Source organism: Camellia sinensis, chromosome 8 (assembly GCF_055761805.1).
Source record: "Camellia sinensis isolate YWXY chromosome 8, ASM5576180v1, whole genome shotgun sequence".
NCBI lineage: Eukaryota > Viridiplantae > Streptophyta > Magnoliopsida > Ericales > Theaceae > Camellia > Camellia sinensis.
Genome location: NC_138968.1, coordinates 154,334,194 through 154,354,933, shown reverse-complemented (window position 1 = coordinate 154,354,933; position 20,740 = coordinate 154,334,194). Strand labels below are relative to the sequence as shown.

Sequence of the window (20,740 nt, the reverse complement as noted above, 5' to 3'; positions counted from 1 at the left end):
TCAAATAATGTACAATTTAAATGATAAAATAAGAACAACTCCAATAATATATTATTGTTAATCTAACTACTGAACCCTTTAGTTTTTGTCCAAAAAATGATATAGAAAATAATTGATGGTGCTCTACAAAAATTGTGAAACCCTTTATATGAACACTTACCTCTTTTTTGATAGGTTGCTTCAAAAAAACTATTTTGATTATTGCTCTCATCTATTATTTGATTTTGTTCAAACTTTCTTCTAGGGTTTAGAGTTTCAAAATAATAAATAAAATAAAATTTAAAAAAAAACAATGATGTTGATGATTATGATGAGTTTTGGTAGGGTGGATTGGAGTTTTGGAGACATGAAGAAGAAAAAAAAGAAGAAGAAGAAAAAGAAATAACTTTGATCTCTTATGGAAGAAGATATAAGGAATATTTGGTTAGAGTGTATTATGAGAAAAAAAATTATTTTAAAATTTAATATTTGTTGTGTTTATTAATAAATTCATATTAAAATTTAGGGAAATTTATCGGAAAGTCCTATATGGCCAAATTGCGTTCCGTTTGATCCCACTGAGTTTTTGTTTGATTGACAAGTCCATGTGAGGGGAAATTGCTTACTGATAAGTCTTTTTTTGAATGTAGATAATTGTATGTTGGACGAATATGCCCTAACATAATTTATGGAGATATTTTGTTTTATTTTGGGTATGTGTAATCCCTAGATTTGTGGAACTGAGAGTGGTGAAAATTCGTTTATAAACTTTTCCAAGTAGAGATTTCCAAATGGTGGGTTTTGGAATTCGGAATCACGTACTCAATCTATAACGTGAACCCAACAATGAGCAACTTACCTACACCAAATTGATCTGAAAATTTTGAATACAATCCCACAAATCACGTTTCTCACACCACAAATGGTAGTGCAGTCCATCTATAACATGTGTGAGGAAAATTAAATAATGATGAAGATCTTCATTGATATCAATATTGAGTTATACACTTGCTTATATACACAGCAGTGGGTTTGTTTATATACACAGCAGTGGGTTTGTTATAACAAACCTCCTCTCTCTAACCTCCATTTACACCAACAAATGGTGGGTTTCGGAATTCGGAATCACGTACTCAATCTATAACGTGAACCCAACAATGAGCAACTTACCTACACCAAATTGATCTGAAAACTATTTTGAATACAATCCCACAAATCACGTTTCTCACACCACAAATGGTAGTGCAGTCCATCTATAACGTGTGTGAGGAAAAGTAAATAATGATGAATGATCTTCATTGATGTCAATATTGAGTTATACACTTGCTTATATACACAGCAGTGGGTTTGTTTAATACACAGCAGTGGGTTTGTTATAACAAACCTCCTCTCTCTAACGTGGTTTCAGAATCATACCGACACTGCGTGAACCCAACAATGAACAACTTACGTGAACCTAACAATGAACAACTATAACATGAACCCACTCACTCCATCTATAACGTGGGTTTTAGAATTCGGAATCACACCACGTACTCAATCTATAACATGAATCCAATAGTGAACAACTTACCCACACCAAATTAATCTAAAAACTATTTCGAATATGATCCCACAAATCACATTTGTGGGATTCGGTCACAGGTATTTGAATTTCAAAACCCACGGCAACACAATTGGAAATAAGGGTCGGGTTGTTGGATGTGAAGACGAAGTCGAGACTGATCGACCCGACGAAGCAAGATCAAAGATCTTAGAGGATGATGAAATATGGGTTCACGTGAACAAACACTACGAAATCATAAAACCCAAACATACATCGATCAATAAAATTTGGAAACTTTTCACTGGGTCGGGTTACACAGGCTCCACAATCACACGAGAATGGGTGGGTGGGTTAAATCATGTGAATACCCGACTCCCCCACATCTCACAAACAACACTAATTACAGCTACATCACGACCCACATCAACATGCTTGGAAAACACACCACCTAAAATGAGTCCTAGTACCTTTTTAATTCAGACGTGAAGCACAAACACACCCAACTCTCACAAAAACACGCGCACCAAACCAACCTCAAATTAATACCTCAATGGCAAAATAGTAAACAAACACTCCAGAGAACTAAATGGTTTAAAAAAAATCAATTAGAACCATACGATCTATAAGATGGAAATATGGAATTTATTGGTTAATTCCCCTAAAATTTAATATAAATTAAAATTTATAAATTTAAATTAATCGTACTGACATATATTTTGAATTCAAATAAAATCCTAAAATGTAGAAAGCAAGTTTGTAATCAGAAGGCCCAAGCCCAACACAGTCGATATGATTGGTTGCCTTCTTGTTCCGGTTGAGTTTTTATGTAAAACAAAATAAAATAAAATAAAATAAAAAAGAGTATGGAATAATGACACCAACCTCCCCCATTGGCATGCGGCTTTAGAGCTCCTTTGAGGGGTGTGTTAGTTTTTAAGTTTTTTTTTTTTTGATTTTTTAGTTATTTTAATTCGGAATTAAAAAAAAATTTTTGAGATAATTTTTTTGACTTTTTTAATTGTTGTGAAAGAAAAAATGAAATGATTATGGATTGAATATGATATTTTGTCTTATTTGACTAAAATAATCTATTTTGTCTTATATGACTATTTTAGCTCCAATGAGGCATCCCAAGCGATCTCTTAGATCTAAACCATTAATCAACAGTGAAGTAAGGGTGTGTTTGTTTAGACGGACTGGATAAAAAGGGATTAGAATTCATTGGATTGTAATCTTGGAATTCATAGTCTTGGGACTATTTGGTTGGATAGGATATGTTTTCTATATTTGTTTAGTCATGGAATTAGATGTTAAGAAATGACTATTTGATTTGATAGAATATGAATCCTATGTTTGTTTGGGATATTATGGAGAAGGATAAATACTCAAATGACTATTTTACCATTTTCAATTATTTACCAAGTAATAGCAATATTAAACATATCTTTAATATTTTAATTATTTTTAGCTAGATTAAATAAAATTTTATTTTATTTTATTTTTTACACAATTAAATAAATTTATTTTTAAAAAATTAAATAAATTAAATATCAATAAAAATATATGTTATTTTTTTAATTAAAATTTTAAATAAATTTATTTTAAAAAATAATAATAATTAAATAATGAAATTAAATAAAACATCTATTAAAATTTAAATAATGAAATTAAACAAAATATAAACAATTTTTGAAATAAAACATCAATAAAATATCTATAAAAAAATTATTTTAAAAATTAAATGAATAAAACATCGATAAAAATTAAATAAAATTATTTTATTTTTAAATCGAGACATTTAAATTTTATTAAATTTTACTAAATATAATACATAATTAAATAGTAGAGGGCCAAAATGGTCATTTCATCTCCTAATTTCACATCCCCCTTATCCCCCATTTGTGTCCCATCCCCCCCCCCCCCCCATAGGACAAAATAGTCCAACACATTTGGGACTAATAATCCAAAGCAAAATTAAAAAACCAAACAACAGATATAAATCCTATCCTACCCTCTAATCTTATCCCACCCTCTAATCCCTTCAAACTAAGGGTGAACAACGGATATTCTAATCCGCCCAAATCAACCGAACCGATTTGATCCGCCGCATTTTGGACAAATGCGTGATGACAAGCGAACGGTTGTAGATTGATTTTTTTCAATCCCCCAAGTTTTTAACGAATGGCGGATTTGAGATTTCTTTGGCCACAACCGAACCGCCAAACCGCGAGCAACCCTAATAACTTGTAAGACTTTGTGTTTTCAATTTGTTTAAATATTCTGTTTGTATTTTCAATTGAAAAAGAGTTTAGATATTCTGTTGTATTTTCAATTTGGAAATTCTTTTGGTATTTTTCTGTAGAAAATATAAGGCTTAATTTGGTCATTTAAAAAAAAAAAACCCAAATTAAATATTTTTTGAATAAAAAAAGTAATGAAATAGTTTTGATAATGCATGATTTTGTATTTGACAATTTACTTGATAATCTTTTGGTTAGGGGTGCGCGTGGGTCGGTTACGGCCACGAAACCTCCAATCCGTCATCCGTCTGCCAAATTGGCAGATTGGAGAAAATCAATCCATATCCATCCGCTAATCCGGCGGACGTGGGTTGAGTAGATTGGCAGATGGATGCAAATCAATTTGGCGGTTTAGAATTTTATAAATTTTCAACATAATTCAACTTGTGCACTTTCTCAAAAAAAAAAAAAAAAGTATTACAGTCAATGACTTAAATAAGAATTACAATCACTGAATGTCTCATCCAAAGAAAAAAAGTTCGAAATTTTATAATATTACAATCACGGCATGCCTCATCCACATATTACAATCACAATATGCCTCATCCACATAAAGTATTACAATCTGTGGTTCTTAAAATATAAAAACAATTCAAACCACTATAATCATGAACAGAGCAGTAGTAGAGATTGTATGTCTCTGTATTGTTACATCTATATCTGTTTTTTAAAACAAAAACCAACTAGCAAATATAATCTTTTTTATTTATTATTTTTAGAGTTCGATTTAAAAACCAAAAAATATATTCAAGTTAAAAAAAAAATCAACAAAATATTTAAACTCTTTTTCAATTGAAAACACAAACAGAATATCTAAACAAATTGAAAATAAAAAGTCTAACAAATTACTAGGGACGCTTGCGTTTTGGCGGTTCGATTGCAACCAAAAAATCTCAAATCCGTCATCCGTCAAAAACTAGGCGGATTGGAAAAAATCAATCCGCAACCGTCCAAAATGCGGCTGATCAGTTTGGTTTGGTTGGTTTGGGCGGATCCGAATATTCGCTGCTCACCCCTACCTTTGGTTTTGTTGAGTTAGATTGCTATTCAAAAAAAATATATATTGACAAGTTGTATTATGTTTATGTCAAAATCGATTTACATCCATCCACCAATCCGTCAATCCGCATTCGTCAATTCGACGAACGGATGTAAATTGATTTTTTTTCAATCCGCAAATCTGGTGGATGAATGGCGAATTAGAGATTCTCCGACTGCAACCGAACCACAAACACCCCTACTCGAAACAAACAACACCTAAGTGGATGAAATTTGCCAATGTCATTCGAATTTAAATTAGAATACCAATTTTACCTTTGAATTTTTTTCCCCCCAGTTTAAAACCCTCCCATCAAAAAAAAAAAAAAATGTAAATTACAAATACATCTCCTGAAATTTACTTAAAGTACAGATTACCCTATGTGGTTTGAAAAATTACAAATACCTCCTTGTTGGTATTTTTTATTTAACAGAATTAACTAAAAAATGAAATTAATAATTGCTCTCCTATACAATAAGAAAATTACTTAAATTATTAATTGAAACGTATTTCTAACATCATCAAAAACTGTTAATTGACTTGATAATTTATTAATAAAATGACATTTTCTAATGAAATTAGAAACTTCAGGGGTGAAATGCAATTCTCAAAATTACAGAAAATAATTTGTATTTTAATCAAATCTCATAGGGTGTATTTGTAATTTAACCCAATTTTTTTTAAAAAAAAGGTTACAATCTTCCGCTCATCCTTCCCTTGTTTCGCATTCACCATTCCTACACCTCCCTTCTCCACCCTTCGCCACCGCTGCCTCCGCGACCCACAACCATTGCCATAAGAGCATCTCCAACGGTTCATCTAATGTTTCATCAAATTTGAGTAAAAAAATAACCATTTCCTCAATTTGATACTTCATGCTCCAACGGTTCATCAAATTCTGTATCAAATCCTGTGGGTCGACTGGTTGGTCGACCGATAACTATAAATATATATATATATTTTTTTTTTGCTTGCAGGTGGGTGACTCTTGTGGACATAATTTACAAATTTGTGGGATTATGGAAATTCATCAATTGTTTTGTTTGCAGGTGGGTGACTCTTCAGGTGGGAATATGGAAATTCCGCTGTTTTGTCTTCATCCTTCCCAATTCATCCAAAGACTCTGAATCCATACGCTGTTTTGTTTGCAGGTGGGTGACCGGTTGGTTGACCGGCCGGTCGACCGGGTAGGCAAAAATAATTTTTTTTTTTTTTTTTTACCTGTTTGAACCTTTTTTGACTGGTTTGAACCTACCTAATTTAAAGGAAACCGGGCGACCGGTTGGTCAACTGACCGGGCAACCGGTTGGTTGACCGGTGTACCACTTTCAACGGTCAGTAACAGTGATTTGGTAAAATCTGTGTCTTGATCTCAGTTTGATGTCTTGTTTGCTGAATTCTCATTTTGGTATGACTTTGGTGCAACCGTTGGAGCGTGAAAAAGTGGGTTTTTCATCAAAATTTAAATCTGATGCTGGGTTTGGTTCACTGTTGGAGATGGTCTAACTCAATCAAACAACAAAACAATCAGAACGACCCAACCATTAGGTTCTATCAATTCAATAAATCAACAAAAACAAATTCAAAACCCTAATAACAAAATCAAAATCGCAACCCTAAGAACAAATTCAAAAACAATATATATATATATATATATAGAGAGAGAGAGAGAGAGAGGATCTGTTCATCACCACTCGCGATGGTCTATCTACAATCACGAGGTGGTACGATCGTTATGCTCCAATCGTGGTGGTTCGATTGTGATGGTGGTGGGGTACTACCAAATGAGAAATGGCGTGTTGGTAGGGATGGCTTGTAGCGGCGCCGTGCGGCGGTGGCGTGGAGAGTGAAATTGAGGAGAGAGAAGATAAAAAGGGGTTCAATCAAAAATTGACCCGGTTTCTCTCGGGTTGACCTGTGTTGAAGCATCACCCATCTTTCACTGAGCCTTTGTTTGGCGATAACTTTTTTTAGTTGGCTTTTTAAGTTTTTTTATTTTTTTAACTTGAGATTTTTTTATTCATTTGATATTTTTGATTGATTTTTTTGACTTTTTAGCTTTAGAATTGTAGATTTTTTTTTTGTCCTTTTGTGATTTTTGATTTTTTGTGATTTTTTTATTTTTTTTTATCCTTTTGTGATTTTTTAACCCAACTCAAAAACCAAACAACCCCTCAATCTTCATCAAATAATTTGATAAATTTTTTAATGAAAATGTTATCTAATCCTTTTAATATTAAACTTGTATCAAATTAAAAGAGAAATAATTTTTTCATCAAATCAATGATAAATCAAATCTTTCAGTAGATTTTTAACAAGTATTTTTTTCACTTAAATTTGATAAAATTATTTAAAGATAAAATATTGGAGCTAAGTTTTTTTCATCAAAATTGATGAAAAATGAAATTTGGGATGACAAGTAATTTTTTATAAGATTTTGATAAAAATTTGATGAAAGAGTTGAAGTAGTTGATATCAAATCCAACATTTTATTTAAATTTATAATCAAATTAAATAAAAAGTTTAGTGAATGATTGGAGATGGTCTTAAGGTTATTTTTGTCATTTTATCTATTCTATTTGTGGTGTTAAGCTTTGAGACCCATCTAAAGGGACTCGTGCAATTTAGACAATTTTTAAGGATGGTCTGTGTAATTTGCCAATTAACATGAGAATGGTCCATGCAAGAAATTTAAATTTTTTATATAATTCATATAAATATAGTAACATAATTTTCAGTTTCTTACCAAATTTTAAAAAATTGAAAATTTTATTTCTCTACAGTAAATTTATCCTTCATACAAGGTATTATCAATTAATATGTTATCACCTATCCACTATGTATAAATCTTAACCCCACTATGATGACATGAAATTGAATAATGCTATATATACCAATTAATGTACTAATTAGTGTATCAATTGATGATATGACATAATTTAAGAGGTTTTTGATATTTGTAATATGATTAATGAGTAATGTCATAACTAGTGTTGGCACACTAATTAGTACACTAATTGGTGCATGTAGCATCACCGCATGAAATTTACAACAATGACATGGGTGAGTGGTTACAATTAATAAGTAAGGCTCACTAAATCATATGCTACATTATAATTAATTAGTGATACCATACGTGCATAATGGCTTGGTATCACCGTTTTATACTCATGTTTTACTCAACGGTTCATACAGTTAGTCGCTTACATATAGCCACGAAAAAGAACTCTCGTTGCTAAAAGCCCATGACATATTCACGACTTGCTTAAATTTCCTCAAACATATCCGACGCTTCTTTTATTAGCAAAACCGTGGAAAATTGAGAGCTTCTATCGAGCATCTGGCATGGTAATTGTCACCTCATTGTTGGAATAGCTACTAGATGTTTGAGAAGGATAGCTAACAGTGTTTGAACTCCTACAAGTTGAAAAAGCCGGTTCTTTGGGTGATGGAATTGACACGTTTTCATTGCTTCTCATGAGAATAGCAATATACCTTGTTGGTCGATCTCTGGGAAATTCTTGAACACACAAAAGCCCCACAGCAATACACTTCAATGCCTCCTGAATGTCACATGTTTCTCTTATTGACGGATCAATGAACTTCAAACAGCTACCTTCTTTCCAATTCTCCCAAGCCTGTTTAAGAGCCAAAGCCATCAAAAAAATAAAAAAATAAAATCAAAACTAATTAGTCATCATAAGAGGAAAACAAAAGACGCATAGCCTACTTACTTACCCATCCTAAAAAGGTTAGAGAGAGTTCAATGAGATGAAAACTAGTGTTTCTCTTGCAACTCATGATCTCTAACATTAACACTACAAAGCTAAATACATATGATTTTTTAGAAAGTTCCCGTATAATGCATATTCTGGTGACATGTAGCCGTTGCATCACCAATAACAATGTTATCAATCAAATTAAAGAAATAGCAGCAGCAACCCTATATTGATTTCTGCAGTACACATAAATTTATCTCATTCAAAATTGTTAGCAATGGGTTTTGGAAATTCTGGAAAACAGAATTTTTCCTCAACTTTGGTATAATTTTTAGGTGGGACCCATGTGTCATTTTTCGCGGGTCAAAGTGATAACGTGTTCTATACCACGTTGTGATTCACGTGGTATACTTGGTTGCTTAAAACCATTATCAGGTGAATGGGAAATTAAAGCCAAAGTGAGCCCCATGGAAATGGAATTTTGGTGGAAAATCCTTAAAGGTTTGGAAAATGGCTTGTCCCACATTGGTTTGGTGGGAAAATTTTGATAGGTTTATAAGGCATGGAGTTGGAACTTGGGATAGGCCCCAAAAGGCACCCAAGTTTTGTAGAGAGGGGGGCTATGGGCAAAATGAGCTAGACCCATTGGACCCAAAAATCACCATGCGCGTCGTCGTCGTCTGGTCAGTCGGGTGGGTTGGATTGGGCTTGGGCGCGGGTGCGTGGTGTGAGGTTGGGTTGGGCTTGTCCGGCCCAATACCTATCTTTTTGGGCCAAAAACATTTGAATTTAATTTTATTTTTTGGTAAAATAAAAATTTCTATCCATAATTCAAATTAATTCCGGAAAAAATCTGTTTCGGTTTTTTCCCTACATCCAAACAGGTCGATGCTGTTTTTTATCTGTTTGAATTTTGAACCCAATAGATTTAAATCTGTTCATTCAAAACCGTACAGGTATCATACCTGTTCAAACAGGTTTTGTACCTGTTTATTTCAAACCTTACAACCACGAAATTTCCTATATAAAGGCAGTCCCTCATTTGGATTTTTTCACTCCAATTTTGTCCTCAAATCTGCTACTGCTCTCTGCATTTTGATGTATCTAAATTTCTGTGAGAAAGAGTATAAACACTTAGTGTGTTCGTCGTACGAAAAATTTGTAGTGCTGTTATTTTTCGTTGATTAATCATTTTATCCTAGGAGATAGACATCCATATTCTGAAAACATCGTAGAGAGGACGAATATGTCTTAAAGACACAGTGTCAAACACTGGACTTGATCAGAATATTATTCAAAAAATTAATCAAGTAAGTTGTTAATTTTTCTGTTTTATTTATTTAAATCAGATTTTGATTTTGTTTTTGTAACAAAATATGTTTTTATTTATTTATTTTTATTTCTAGTTTGATTTTTGTAATCAAACATTTTCTCTTATTTCCTATTTTCTTTTGTATTCTGTTTGTAGTTTAGTACACAAACAGAATTTATTTATTTAAACATAGTGAAGATTGTCCTACAATCTTAAGACAAAGTAATCTTTGGTGTCTTCGTTGTATTTAATTTTCTGTGTCTTCACAAAAGTAATATTCTGGTTGGAAAACAAATAGTAGTAATGTACTGTTTGACAGATAGTAGTAATATACTGTCTATTTTCTTTGACAACTAGTAGTAATATACTGGTGTCATTAACAATTACAGAATATTAATTTGTATTGCAGAAAATTATTGTGGGATTTTATTTTTCTAGTTTTAGTAACAAGAAAAACAAAATTATTTTGTGTTATAATTTATTTTCTAATTTTAGTAACTAGAAAATTAATTTGTGTTTTGATTTTTTCTAATTTTTGTAAATCAAATATTATGACTACTGCAGCTGGAAGTGGTACTCCAATTGTTACACCAACTTCGGTCCCTATCCAAAACCATGTTCAAGTTCCAATAAATCATGGAGAAAAATTGGAAAAAATTAACGGTACTGAGTTTAAGAGATGGCAACAGAAAATGTTATTTTATCTTACAACTCTATACTTGGCCCGGTTTCTCCCTGAAGAGGCTTCAGTACTGAGAGAAGATGAAAGTGATCGGCAAGTTGTTGCAGCTGTAGATGCTTGGAAACATTCAGATTTCCTGTGCAGAAACTACATCCTCAATGGTCTTGACAACATGCTGTATAATGTTTACAGCCCTCTAAAGTCAGCAAAAGAATTGTGGGATTCTTTGCAGAAGAAATACAAGACAGAGGATGCCGGCACAAAGAAATTTGTTGTCGGTAAATTTCTAAACTTCGTTATGGTAGGCTCCCAAACGGTAATTTCTCAAGTTCAAAATGTTTAAATAATTTTGCATGATATTCATTCAAAAGGTATGTCTCTTAGCGAGTCTTTCCAAGTCGCTACTTTAGTGGAAAAATTACCACCGGCTTGGAAAGATTTCAAAAATTATTTAAAACATAAACGTAAGGAGATGACCATGGATGAATAGATTGTAAGATTGAAAATTAAGGAAGATAACCGAAAGGCTAAAAAGAGGAATGAGATAAATCCCATTGAGTCCAAGGCTAATATAGTTAAACAAGTTCACAAACCACATAACAAAAAGAGGAAGTTTACTAGAGATGGTCCTAAACAAGGCGACAACAATGGCAATAAGAAGTTCAAAGGAAAATGCTATAACTGTGGCAAGACTGGACATCGAGCTTCTGACTGTCGCCACCTTAAAAAGGATCGCGGAAGTACAAGCAAGAAGACCACCAATCAAGCCAATGTGACAGAATTAGATTACATCTCTAACAGGGTAAATGACATCAATCTCTCTGTTGTGGTGTCTACGGTTAATTTGGTTGGAAATCCCAAGAAGTGGTGGGTTGACACTGGAGTAACTCGTCACATATGTGTGGACAAGAAGATGTTCACTACCTATAATCAGGCTACAAATGATAAACAACTTTTCATGGAAAATTCTTCTACTTCTACTGTGGCTGGACAAGGAAGGGTGATCTTGAAGATGACATCAGGGAAGGAACTAACCCTCAATAACGTACTGCATGTACCAAACATCCGGAAGAATTTAGTTTCTGGTTTTTTGTTAAGTAAAAATGGCTTTAGGCTTGTCTTTGAGTCTGATAAATTTGTATTAACAAAGAGTGGTATGTATATTGATAAGGGATACATGAGTGATGGTCTCTTCAAATTGAATGTAATGATGGTTGTACCAAAAGTTGCTATTAATAAGAATAACGCATTTTTTGCTTATATTCTTGAGTCAAATTTATGGCATGGTAGATTGGGACATGTAAAGTTTTGATGTTTTGCGCAGATTAATTGGTTTGGATTATATACCAAAGTTTGAAATTGATCATAATCACAAATGTGAGATTTGTGTAAAAGCGAAACTAACTAAGGCTCCATTTAAATCGGTTGAAAGAAAAATCGAACCTCTAGAATTAATTCATACAGATGTATGTGATCTTAAATTTGTTCAAACTAGAGAAAGCAAAAAGTATTTCATAACATTTATCGATGATTGTATAAGATATTATTATGTTTATTTACTTCGAAGTAAAGATGAAGTCCTAGAAATGTTTAAACTCTACAAAACTGAAGTTGAAAATCAACTTGTAAAAACCATTAAAATGGTTAAAAGTGATAGGGGTGGTGAATATGATGCACCATTAAATGAATTTTGTACACAACATGGCATTATTCACCAAACTACAGAACCCTATTCTCCACAGCAAAATAGAAATGCTGAAAGGAAGAATAGAACCCTTAAAGAAATGATGAACGCCATGTTACTAAGTTCAGGCTTACCGCAGAACTTATGGGGGGAAGCAATATTGTCTGCTAATTATGTTTTTAATAGAATACCCCACAAGAAAACCAACAGCACTCCTTATGAATTATGGAAATGTCGACAACCTTCCTACAAATACTTAAAAGTGTGGAGGTGTTTGGCAAAAGTTAAAGTTCATGTTCCTAAAAAAACTAAGATATGACCAAAAATAGTGGATTGTGTGTTTATTGGTTATGCTCAGAATAGTAGTGCATATCGGTTTCTGACTTATAAATCAGAAATACATGATATAAATGTGAACACTATTATAGAGTCAAAGAATGCTATGTTTTTTGAACATGTTTTTCTTTACAAAAAAGGACAAGAATTAAGTTCACAGAAAAGAACTTATGATTGTACACAAAGTCAAGAGACTAATGACAATCAAACACAAGAGACTAGTAATAGTCTCGACCAACAGGATTTAACTGATGATAAACCAGGATAAAGTAAGAGAGCAAGAACATCAAAATCATTTGGTCCTGATTTTCTGACATACCTGTTAGAAAATGAACCTCAAAGCTTTAAGGAAGCAATGACAAGTCCTGAAGCACCTTTGTGGAAAGAGGCTGTTAATAATGAAATTGAATCCGTTATGCAAAATCATACTTGGGAATTGGTGGATCTTCCACCTGGTTCTAAACCTCTTGGATATAAGTGGATATTCAAGAGAAAAATGAAAACAGATAGTTCAATAGATAAGTATAAAGCAAGACTTGTAGTAAAAGGTTATAGACAAAAAGAAGGTTTGGACTATTTTGACACATATTCCCCTGCGACAAGAATAACATCCATTCGCATACTTATTGTTATAGCAACGTTGTTTAATTTAGAAATACATCAAATGGATGTTAAAATAACTTTCTTAAACGGTGATCTAAATGAAGAGATCTATATGGAGCAACCCGAAGGGTTTGTAGTGCTAGGGCAAGAAAAGAAAGTTTGCCGGCTTGTAAAATCTCTTTATGGATTAAAACAAGCACCTAAGTAATGTCATTAAAAATTTGATCATACAATGCTTACTAATGGGTTTAAGATAAACGAATGTGACAAGTGCGTCTATATTAAAAACATTGACCAAGGATATGTCATAGTTTGTCTTTATGTGGATGACATGCTTATCATTGGAAGTAGTCAAAATATGATCAAATTAACTAAGCAAATGCTTAATAGAAGATTTGATATAAAAGATATGGGGGTCGCAGATGTTATATTAGGAATGAAAATTACTAAAACATCTAACGGATATACATTATCTCAATCACATTACATTGAGAAAATACTTGGTAAATTTATCAAAGATGATATGAATGTAGCTAGAACACCTGTAGACATCAGTCTTTATTTATCGAAAAATAAAGATGATGCGATGTCTCAGTTAAAATACTCCCAAATCATTGGAAGTCTAATGTACCTAATGAATTGTACTCATCCTGATATAACTTATGCAGTCAGTAAATTGAGTAGGTACACTAGTAATCCCAGAGAAGACTATTGGAAAGCGATCATTCGGGTTCTTAGATATCTAAGGTTTACCCGTGTTCATGGTTTGAACTTTACACGATATACAACAGTACTCGATGGTTATTGTGATGCCAATTGGATATCGGATACTAAAGATTCAAAATCCACTAGTGGATATGTCTTTACTCTAGGAGGCGCTGCTGTTTCATGGAAATCCACAAAATAAACATGCATTGCACGATCCACAATGGAATCTGAGTTCATAGCTTTAGACAAAGCAAGAGAAGAAGCAGAATTGCTTCGTCACTTCTTAGAAGACATTCCAATGTGGCCAAAACCTATGCCAGCTATTTGCATTCATTGTGATAGTCAATCTGCAATAGGCAGGGCACAGAATCATATGTATAACGGTAAGTCACGACATATTCGTCGTCGACATAATACCGTAAGGCAACTGCTCTCAAATGGAATAATCTCAATAGATTATATAAAATCTAAAGAGAATATTGCGGATCCGTTAACAAAAGGTTTGACAAAAGAGCAAGTGTATAGTTCATCGAAGGGAATGGGATTAAAGCCTATTACATAAGAGTCATCATAATGGTAACCCTACTTATATGACAGGAGACCCCAAGAACTAAGTTCAAAGGGACAACTAAGTTATGTGTGGCTCACCAAAAATCACCAAGGGATTAAAATTCCCTACCCATTCCTATGGTGAGAGTGATATCTGCAACATGTATTGTATGCAGGGGTCAAAGAATACGCTTAGCTTTTAATGATTACTTATATCTTGATTTAGGCATAAAAATCAAGACAAGTATAAGGAGATACTTACAATAAGAATCACCTATATGAGTGTCGAACTGCGGCCAGTTCTATGAGAATGAAGAGGCTAAATTCTCTAGAAAACACTCATGAAAACCAGGAGCATTCAAGGCCAAAATGAATACAACAGTGAGAACCATGATGTGTTAGAAGATATTTTGTGTAAAATCTATTGTCTTGGCTTACACAAACGACTGAACAATTCAAGGCATCGCATCCATTGGTTAGCTAGTAAATCCGATAGGTTATCACTAGGGAAGGTTCAAGGTCGAAAGCTACCTATCCTGATGCAAGATATTTTCGATTTATACTCTTTCGACAAATTTTGCATATTGTTGCATTTCGTTGTCATCAAATTCCATTCATGTGGGGGATTGTTAGAAATGGGTTTTGAAAATTCTAGAAAACAGAATTTTTCCTCAACTTTGGTATAATTTTTAGGTGGGACCCATGTGTCATTTTTCGTGGGTCAAAGTAGTAATGCGTTCTATGCCGCGTTATGATTCACGTGATATATTTGGTTGCTTAAAACCATTATCGGGTGAATGGGAAATTGAAGCCAAAGTGAGTTCCATGGAAATGGAGTTTTGCTGGAAAATCCTTAAAGGTTTGGAAAATGGCTTGTCCCACATTGGTTTGGTGGAAAAATTTTGATGGGTTTATAAGGCATGGAGTTGGAACTTGTGATAGGCCCCAAGAGGCACCCAAGTTTGTAGAGATGGAGGTTATGGACAAAATGGGCTAGACCCATTGGACCCAAAAATCACCACGCGCGCGCCGCCGTCGCCGTCCGGTCAAGCGGGCGACTGGGCTAGGCCTGGGCGCGGGTGCGTGGTGTGAGGTTGGGTTGGGCTTGTCCAGCCCAATACCTATCTTTTTAGGCCAAAAATATTTGAATTTAATTTTATTTTTTGGTAAAATAAAAATTTCTGTCCAGAATTCAAATTAATTCTAGAAAAAATCTGTTTCGGTTTTTTCCCTACATCCAAACAGGTCTATGCGGTTTTTTATCTGTTTGAATTTTGAGCCCAATAGATTTAAATCTGTTCCTTCAAAACCGTACAGGTATCATACCTGTTCAAACAGGTTTTGCACTTGTTTATTTCACACCTTACAACCACAAAATTTCCTATATAAAGGCAGTCCCTCATTTGGATTTTTTCACTCCAATTTTTGTCCTCAAATCTGCTACTGCTCTCTACATTTTGCTGCATCTAAATTTCTGTGAGAAAGAGTATAAACACTTAGTGTGTTTGTCGTACGAAAAATTTGTAGTGCTGCTATTTTTCGTTGATTGATTATTTTACCCTAAGAGACAGACGTCTATATTCTGAAAGTACCGTAGAGAGGACAAATCTGTTTTAAAGACACAGTGTCAAACACTGGACTTGATCAGAATATTATTCAAGAAATTAATCAAATAAGTTGTTAATTTTTCTATTTTATTTATTTAAATCAGATTTTGATTTTGTTTTTGTAACAAAATAAAATCTGTTTTTATTTAGTTATTTTTATTTCTAGTTTGATTTTTGTAATCAAACATTTTCTTTTCTTTCCTATTTTCTTGTATATTCTGTTTGTAATTTAGTACACAAACAGAATTTATTTATTTAAATATAGTGAAGATATTCCTACAAAAATTCCTACAAAAAAATATCTGCTGGTACTTACTATGTGCCCACCACCCGCATGGTATTTGCTTCAGTTTGATTTATTCCAAAACTCATTGCAGTTCCAAAGTCCGAAATTTTGGGATTCATTGCTTCATCCAACAAAATATTGCTTGCCTTTAAATCCCTGTGAATGACTTTCAATCTAGAATACTTGTGCAGGTAGATAAGACCTTGAGCAATCCCTTCTATGATCCGAAATTGTTTACTCCAGTCCAGATTGGCTTGTTTAGAAGGGCCTAATGGAAAATCAACACTAAATCAATGAGGGGAAATTGAAAATCAGAGCCTCAAAACTAATAGAAATTGTGTTTATTAGAAGTTACAGAAAAAAGGTAAAGCTGTACAAAATAGCAATTTATCTAGGCTTCCATTGCACATATACTCATAGATTAGTATCTTTTCCTCTTGTTCAACACAGCAACCCAAAAGCCTAACAAGATTTTGATGTTGGAGTTTGGCAATAAGTTTCAACTCATTCATGAACTCCTCTGTTCCTTGTAATGATTTTTTAGATAGCTTTTTAATGGCTACTTCTTGTACTTCAGGCAAATTCCCCTGAAAAAAAGAAAAAAAAATGAGGATGAAATGTAAGAATATTGAAATAAATAATAGAAACTAAAACATAAGACAACTTCATTGTTTTACCACAAAACAAAACGCGTTGTGTTACCTAATAAACAGATGCATACCCACCCTCTCCAAGTTGTTTTACTTCAGAAAAGTTGTCAGTAGCAGCTAATATGCTTCTTAAACTGAACGATAACAATTCTCCATTACTTGGCCCAGCAACAGATGCACTAGAGTTGGCATCAAGCTCGTGCGAATCTCCATCTATTGTCTCTGTACTCAAGAGTATTCAGTGATGCAAAACCATGTATAAGAAACTGCAAGTGTACTAATAAATAGCTCTGATTTGTGAGGTTGTGATACCTTGACTTCTCAGCCTTCTCATCCTCAAGACATAGCCAAAGCTACTAATAAGAAGCAATCCTGCAGAGATGGCAACTGCTGCAATCACAATTAGACTTTTGCTTCTATGCTTCTACCATCAGCAACTACGCATCAATTACAAAACACAAAATTTCCAGGAATCCCATTAGAAGTCAACTAAAATTTAGAAGAAAAAAAAGTGTTTTGAACGGAAATCGAGCAAAGATGTCATACATACCTTGGTCAGAGCCATGAAGGCGAACATAAAGGTCTTTTCCATGGTAGTCATTGCCTTTTAGGTCCATGAGATCCCCAAACCAATTCATACAATGCACAGTAGTTTCTCCACTCATATTAGCATACGCATAAGCTGTGCAGGAGCAGTTGTCACGACATTTGGATTCACATTGACTAACAGTCATATTTCCAAGAGAGATTGAATAATCGGGCAATTTTGTTCTTTCAAACTTAAAAAACCAATCTCCCAGATCACATGTCAGTGCCATTTTCCTGGCACAGCCTCCTGTCCAATTTCCAAGATTCAAAGAATTCTGATCTTTAGGTTCAAAACCCTGCAAACAACTGCAAAATGGATGCAAACCATTTTGTTCACAGCTACTAAATGGAGCACACTGGCCATAAAAATCACATTTGGACTCAACTACTGGCAACTTCCATGCAACTACCCATGAATTGTCACTTTGTTCGCATAAAAGGACCTGCGCTTGCCCACTAGGAGTTAGCATGGCTCTTATTTTATTCGAACTTCCAGGGACACTGCAACTGAGATAAATTTCATCACCTTCTTCTACGAAACTAAAAAAAAGAGGTAAAACCTTGAGATTTGTATCCTATATAAGAAAAACTAGTCATATACTGTGCTTCTCCAACATGGATGGTTTTGCTTCCAAATGAAAATTTGTGGACGCCCTTCAGGACCTATACCTACTGAAAACATTCCTGGTCGAGGATCTTAATTGTCTACCCATGAGTATAGAAGGCTTCGCTGTCCAGTTTTCCGATTCAACCTGAGTTTCATGCCAGGCATGAATCAGTTGGATTATCAAAACCCTGCCATAATAACGTGTCGTCACCAAGTCTCAGAACGAGATTTCCATTATCTGAAAGCTGTGCAACTGTGGAGTTTATGGCCAAATTGAGAATTGTTGCATTTGTTGACTAGACTACCTGTCCTCTTCCATAAAAAATCACAAGATTCCCATCATCACCGAGCCTGAAAACCGCTGTAGAATTCTGGGCAAGAGGGTTTTCACTATTAGCAACCCATATGACTGTTTGTTTGGAGATTGTTTTGTACCATATGCCAATGTATCTGTTGGTGGAATTGCCTGGACTGAAGAAGCCTAACGCAAAATTTCCACCAGCTGATGTTAAGGTTTGGTTAGAGTTGAGTGATTCGCCTGCTCTCAAAATGTCTTCACTAGCACAAACAGGAAAGAGAGAAGAGGACAGGATGATCATAATATTCAGTAGAAAATAGCAAGCCATTGATGGATCTTTTGGTTTAAGGTGATCCATCATTCATTTGGTATGTATCTCACTCTGCTAGAAGAAACTAATGGTAGACAGACAGACACTCAAGTGGTACTTGAAGAGAGAGTTGATTTTTTGGTTAGGCTTTCCTATGTTTATGTTCACGAATCACAAGGAAAGTCATCACAAACTACCGATAGGTATGAAAATGGGCTGCAAAATTCTGATGTAGAATTATTCTTGAATTAATGTGTCACTTTAAAGATGGGCCATGTCTTGTCTCTTTTTTTCTTTTTTTACAAGTTTTCTGTGTATGTACATTTTTCTGTATTATATAGTACAGTTGATTGTTGCCTTCATTCAACATTTTTTTTTTAAAAATACATTGATGCTTTTAAGTTAATTTCTTTCTAAAGACAAAAAAAATTGAGTATTGTTGTTGAACCACTGCAACATACAGTCTTGTTATACATGTTCAAAATTTTCAAAATTGGATTTTTTTATTGCAAAGGAAACTTAAGAAATCAAAATACTGAAACAAAATCGAGTATGTAAAAATGCATAACAAACTTAACACATTTCATCTAGGAGGTGATAGGCCTCTTAATGACAACCACTTGAGTGCCAGATAGGCATAATAAAGAAAAAGAGAGGCTAACATTTGATGCTAGGGTAATGAAGTACAATCCAAGCACCACTTCCAATAGATTTAAATTTTCCACATAAAAAATAAAAATAAAACAGAAACAGTGGGCTTTATAAGGATTGTCACAAACTGAGATCACAAACTTTTTGAAGAAAATCTTAATTAAAAACTAGAGAAGGCAAATCCTGCAAATAATTAGTATCAACACTAAACAAATTGCTTATATACATAAAAATTCTACGTGCACACAAACCTTCTCACATGCAGTGAGACTCATTAAAATGTGTGGGTTCTATCCTATGTGAAAGGGTTGTATTCAAATTTTGTACATGTAGAACAACTGTATCAAAAAAACCAAAAATCAAAAAAGGAAAAAAGAAAAAAGGGCAGAATAAATAAAAAGAGAGGCTCATTCTTGATACAGAAAGTGACAGCAGCAGAAACTATAAATTTAAGTGAAATTAGAACAAAGAATAGAGTACTAATAACAAGTAAACAATGTATCGACAATACTACAAATTTAGAAAAATTATCTAGAAAAACGCTTCTTTGGATCACAATCATTTTAGGTGTGACCCACATCGCATTAACTTTAAATCTACACTATACAACTTGTTTTGAGATAAAATTCGGAGTAAATTTTCATACTTCGTAGTATATTTCAACAATGTATTGCAGGCAATTGAAAAGTCAACAAAGTAAAGGCCAGAGCAATGAGGCATAATGCAAGCACCAACTCCAAAAGGGTCAAACTTTGCCACAAAATGAAGAAAATATATATATATATATACTCAAGACTAAGAGAAGAAAAAAAAAAAAAAAAAAAACTTGTACTCAAGGCTAAGAAAAGAAAGTGAACATGGTTGTCTGACGTGTTCTATAATTAGGTAGTGAGGGACCAATGTTTCCTTTCAAATGAGAATAATAATTACAAGAGTGTTGTGTTTCATGGCTTGCAGCCTTGTATTCTTCAATTCAATTCATATTCAACAATGTTCTTTCCTATAAACTAGTGCCACTTTTCCTGACTTTCTAGTTATTTCTTTTGATTCTCTGAAGTTTTCAAAACATGACTTCTTTTTAACACACATTATCTATATATATTTACATTGCAAAATCGAGCTTCACATAGAATCTACTATTGTAGTTGAATTTGACTCCACGATGATGTTTTATGTGATCAATTTCTCTGAAACTATACCTCAGAAATGGTGTTTATGCAATTTGTCTGGAAACTTTAAATTTGGATAGGCAAAATGCAAGCATGTCAGAGTCAGACTTGGCCAAA

At 33.6% G+C, this 20,740-nt stretch overlaps 1 pseudogene across 1 annotated transcript; it reads right to left on the bottom strand.

The window, feature by feature from the left end:
• Positions 1–16,379: 16,379 nt before the first annotated feature.
• LOC114302793 (G-type lectin S-receptor-like serine/threonine-protein kinase B120) lies at positions 16,380–19,056 on the bottom strand (annotated as a pseudogene). Its single transcript, XR_014339211.1, has 6 exons — positions 18,190–19,056; positions 17,576–17,884; positions 17,313–17,424; positions 17,053–17,222; positions 16,727–16,937; positions 16,380–16,618 (listed from the first exon to the last, which is right to left on the bottom strand). The product of XR_014339211.1 is annotated as a G-type lectin S-receptor-like serine/threonine-protein kinase B120 (transcript).
• Positions 19,057–20,740: the final 1,684 nt, after the last annotated feature.